Here is a 5,476-nt window from a genome sequence, read left to right as displayed (position 1 = left end):
AGGGCACAGAGGCCTTGCCAGGAAACAGTGCTCAGGGTTACAGGAGCAGGAGAAGCTGGGACGCAGGCAGCTCAGCACCCAAGGACAGGAGGTTGAGGAGGAGGACAAGGCTCCAGGTTATGGCGGCCTTGTGATTGCCCAGGTACAGGGCAGGGAAGGGAGGCAAATCCTTCTGCTTCCTGTCAGCCCAGGTTATGTGCAGGGGCTCCTGTTTTTGTCCCGGCTTTAGGAAAGCCACAGTGGGTGGAGGCATTCACGGGCTGATTGAGGGAAGAATGAGGGAGGGAGGGAGTGAGGGCAGTCGGAGATCCAGCCTTGAAAATACCCCAGTTTCCTAAAAGGAGGGAAAATGGGGTGTGTGTGTGTGTGTGTGTGTGTGTGTGTGTGTGTATACATGGGGAGAAGACGACAGAGGGGGTCATTCTTGCACCTGTGCAAGCGCGCGCGCATGCGCGCACACACACACACCCTTCTCTCTTCTCCTTCGGCTTGGCTTCCCCGTGATTGTGGAGGCAGGCAGGGCTAGGTTCATATCCTCTTAGGGAGGGAGGGTCATGTTTCTCTGGGAGGCTGGACAGAACTTGACGAAGGGGTGGAACAGTCTGGGGGGCTCCAAACCCTTGGATGCTCCAGTTCTCTCCCTGGAGCCAGCCCTGCCCTCTCCCTGGAACTCCATCAGTACAGAGAAATGGCCAGAGCCCAACACTGGCCCCTTTTCAACTGAGTTAGGCTGGTGGGGGACAGGCCGGCTCTCTCAGGCCTCATGGAACAGGCTGCTGTGCTTCCCAAGCAGCACAGAGTCATCTTAATGTTGCCATTATTCACAGGACTCAATGATAGGCAGAGGTTTGAAGAGTGGGTCCGTTCTTTTCCATCCTCACACTTTCCCAGCTGTTGTGTTACTTTCAACCTGATGATACAATAGATGCTGCTGATAGTCACAGAAAATGGAAGCACAGGAAGATTTGCTTATGGTCACATAACTTTAATAACAGGGTGGCTGGATGAAGTAACTGGATGTGTATCAGCCATGCCCTGGGAGTGCCCTGGCACTCAGTATCACCTCCCTGAACCCCAATATTTTCTTCTCATGTAGGGATAGATGCAGTCAGAGAAATTCCCTTCTCCACTCCCAGGACCCTTTGTTTTCACATGCTTACTATGGGCCTGGCAGGGGTTTTGTGAACAAGGTGGGCAGTCTTAGCCCTCATGGAGTCATGCTTCAGAGTCAAGCCCAGGGGGTGGTAGAAACCTAGGGCTGCCATGTCAGCCCCAAGCATCAAGGCCTAGAGCTGCTCCCATGTTGGGAATGTGGGTCCAGAGCCCCAGCCAAGCACTCCCCCCACCAGCCCGCACAGCTTTGCCTCTTTCGCTGGTGTGCTCCCAGTTTACCACTGGTACAAGCCACCCAAGTTTCAGATAGGAATGGTGGCTGTTGGCTGGAGCTAACTCTGACCTGGCAGTTGTTCTTAATTATTCCCTCTTTCCCACAGATCTATAGGCCAGAAAGTACTTATGTTTCCAAAACATTTTCTTATACCCTGCCCAATATACAAAGTATTGTTCTTGTGCATCTGGCAAGGCCGTGGGCCTAAACTAAGTAAGTACACACTTGGGCCTGCCCAGCTAGATTTTCAGGGTGGTCTGCATGATCAGTTCAGGCATCCTTCTTTCAGATCCCCCCACACTCTTCAAAACATGTGCTGTAGCCCTTTTGTAGCCTAGTCCGATGGCACCTGAGGTTCAAGGAGCTGTGGCCCAGAAGATGGGAGGCTGCCTTCACTTCCACTGGTGATGAAACTGGATTACTCTAAGAAGCCGAGTCTGACTCAGCTGTTCCTGAGCGTCTTCTCTTCTATACCTGGGGAGCAGGTGACCTTGATGGGGTCCTGGGGTAGGTAGAACACCGAGAAGGAGCCTTGGTGACCTCCAGAAGCAGGAAAAAGGCTGCGCTCAGTGTGCTAGGAGATGTGGGATTCTGGTTGCTTGTGTGTGTGGACCCTGGGCCAGGGAGCTAGAGACTTAGGGCCTTGCCCTCATGTACCCACCTTGCTCTTGGCCACTGGGAAGTGCTCAGGTCTCAGTTTTCTCACTGGGGCATGATTCATGCACAGCTGGAGTGGTTTCTGGGTTGCTGAAGAGAGGACGGTTGAGGCTTTCCTGGCATTTAGGGGACTCTAGTCACAGACCAGTAGAGATAGTGTGACTTGTTGCTAGGGCCTTGACCACAGGACATTTTAAGCTTGCTCAACCACCTAGAAAAGTGTCCCATCCACCAGAGCTGGCAGCAGCACAGGCGGGCACGTGTGCAGGTGGACAGAGCCTCAGTCCTCAACAACCAGCCAGCCTTGGGCAAATCCCTTCTCTCCCTGGGCCTCAGCTTTCTCACTGACACACAGCGATTCAAACTACAAGTGTTTGGTGTTGGCTTCCTACTGTTAGTGTCTTGGCAGCTCAATGTGTCACAAGGGTGAAGTGGGGCAGACCCCTCTGAGCACCTTCCCAGGGGTGGTCTCCAGCCAGGGATGCCCGTGGAAGGGCGAGCCCACTGCATGCAATTTTATTTAAAGGGCTCTCTATCCCTAAATACTGCTCCCCACAGCCTGCCCAGGTGCATGACTGCTCACCTTCTTCTGGAACTCAAGGACCCTGTTATGTGGCTGCACAACTTGGAAAGATTCTAAGGAATACCCCTAATGGTCACTTTCAGAAGAAAAATAGAAGAAGACCTAAGGCAATAGCATTAGGGAAGTTTTCAAGGCAGAGCGAGGTGACAAAATCCTGAGTGTTACTTAAGGAGGGAGAGTGTTGCAGTGGCCCTGGGGATCACAGGGCACCCTAAGGTGGGAATCAGAAGAAGAGGCAGGGGGCCAGTTTCACCTGCTCAGCTTTGCTAGGGCTGAGTCCCACAGGAACATCCTGTGTCCTAGAGGGAGAGGCGGCATGTGTGGGAGGGGTTTCCTGGTGGCTCACAGCAAGGTCAGCCACCTCTGTTCCTCTTGGTTCTTGACTTCCACGGGTCAGCTTCAGGTGATCTCATCTAATGGCTCAAGGCTTAGGAGGTGGGAGCCATGGATTTGCTCCCCACTGAAGCTCTTAATTTCCCCCAGCAAAGCACAGTGCCTCAGGCTACAGGCCACACCCCCAGAAACCAGCAGGTTACCTTTGGCATCAAACCAGGTGAGTTAGTGCGACTCATCCATGCCAAAGGACTGAAAAAACTGAGTGCATGTTTTTAACTTTAAATTTATTTTGGGAAATACGGAGGAAATATTACATCACGGAGAGTTTAAAGAAGCTGCCACCTTCTCATGCTTCATGTCTCTGTTTTAAATGCCATATTTTCCAGGGAGGCCTTCCCTAACTATCCTTTTAAATTGGGCCCTTTGTGTTCCTGTTTTTTAACAAACACTGGTTTTGCCATGTCTAGCTAGCACTGTTCTAAAAGCCTTGTGAACATTAACTCTTTCATTCACAACAGCTCTGTTAGGTACTCTTACTTGCTGTTTTACATCTGTAGGGGACACCGGGGCACAGAGGGATCAGGGGACTTTCCCAGGGTTATAAGCTAGTGAGTGGCAGAGCTGGGATTGGAACCCAGGGAGTGTGGCTTCGAAATCAATGGTGTAAGCATCATGCCCTGCTGCCTCCCAACCACGACTTTCAGTGCACTGTGCTGGTCGTCTTTCTTTCCCTCTGGATGTTGAGCCTCTAACCCTGGCATCTGCTTTGCCCAGCATAGCACCTGGCACACAGGAGCTCAGTTACTATTTGTCAGGTGAATGAATGCATGCATGAGATGGGGCAGCTTCCCACAACCCAACTACCTTAGCACAATAATTATGATGATTTTGACAGATTGCAGATTTTCACACATGGGTCAGAAACCACTCCTCCCAGTCCTGTTATCCTGTTATTGTCTTTGTGAGGTGAGAGCAGCCCAGTTGTGCCAACACACTTGGGGCAAGAAGTCAGCCAGGTGCCTCTCTCAGAGCCTGGCTCCTGTCTGGCCTCCGGCAGGTCTCAATCTCTCAATCTCCCTTTGTTCGCTCCCTTGCTGTCTCTCCAAGTCTCCTTATCGCTGTCTGCCTGTCTCATCCACTAGTCTTTATTCATGGCTTGCCTCTAGATGCTCTCCAAAGCTGCTGAAGTTTGAGGACCTGCAATAGCAATTTTACTTTATCATCACTATTGGGCAGTTGAAAATAAACATTAGCACAGCTGGCAAAAGTGTAGGCAGGTGGTTACTCTGGAATCCTAGAAAAGCAGGATGAAGTTGAATCATCTATTTCATGTGGCTTCAGAAGCTGCTGGAATCCTGAATTCTGTCTGTTGCCTGTGGTGGTGGCTCCTCTTTTCTGCGGCGCTAAGCCCCCGATCTGGAAGGGAGCAGAGGGCGTCTGCCCTCCTCCAGGAGATGCCTCTCTCTGGAGGCTGCCTTTTCCAGTGGTGGTGCTGAAGAATAGTGTATTAGTATGATTTGTTACTATAACAAAATACTGGAAGCTGGTTAACTTTAAAAAGAAAACAGGTTTCTTTTTCTCATAATTTTGGAGGCTGAAAGTCCAAGATCACTGGCTCCCTTGGTAAGGGCCTAACAGCTCATGGCATCAGAGCAGGAGCACATTGGAGAATAAGAGATGGTGTCACCAGACAAGATGCCAGAGAAATGGGGAGAACAACCAAAGGGTTCCAGGAGAACTCCCTTAATCCTTTCTTAGGGCAGTGTTCCCAGTGACCTCCCACTAGGCCCAGCTCCACACCATCACACAGAGTACCAAGCTTCCAACGCAAGAACCCTTGGGGGACATTCTACATCCAAACTGTAGCAGGTGGTTTGGGGATTTAGGTCCCCACCCAAATTTCCATTGGCCCCAAATGCACATTTGTACATAACTGAAAATAATGTTTGCTACAAAAACAACTTTGAGATGAATTCCTAGACCCTACTCCACTGCCTGCCAGTCCCCTCTGTACAAACTGTGCTACACACAAACTCTCCAGCTCATGGGGATCCATCTAGTCACCTCTGTTTTTAACCATCTTCACCCAAGTCTTTAGTACAAGTGGGACTGTAAGACTACCCGGTTCCCTCGTCCGTTTATGACTGATTCACTCCTGGTCCCAGACACACGTTGACAGTTACCTAACACCCATTGGGTGGCAGCTGGGGGAACTCAGGAGGCAAGATCCCCATCTTCAGGAATTTCAGGGCAGAGCTAAAGAAATAACTGGATGGAAAGTTAAATGGCAGCGCGGGGGTTGATGACGCTGTGCGGCAGCAGCAGAGGATCAGCGATGGCTGCCATGGGTCAAAGGCACACAGAACAAGTATCTAGAACTGAGTCCGTAGGCGGGAGGGCTCCTGTGGGTTGGGGGTGAGCAGTGGACGGCCATCCAGCCATCAGGGACTCTGGGACTCTGTGATGAGTGGGCTCAGCTGGCGTTTCTGGCAAACGTGCCAGGCAGGCTGGGC

The sequence above is a fragment of the Sciurus carolinensis genome, chromosome 4, assembly GCF_902686445.1.
Source record: "Sciurus carolinensis chromosome 4, mSciCar1.2, whole genome shotgun sequence".
Taxonomy (NCBI): Eukaryota; Metazoa; Chordata; class Mammalia; order Rodentia; family Sciuridae; genus Sciurus; species Sciurus carolinensis.
This window is presented reverse-complemented; position numbering follows the sequence as displayed.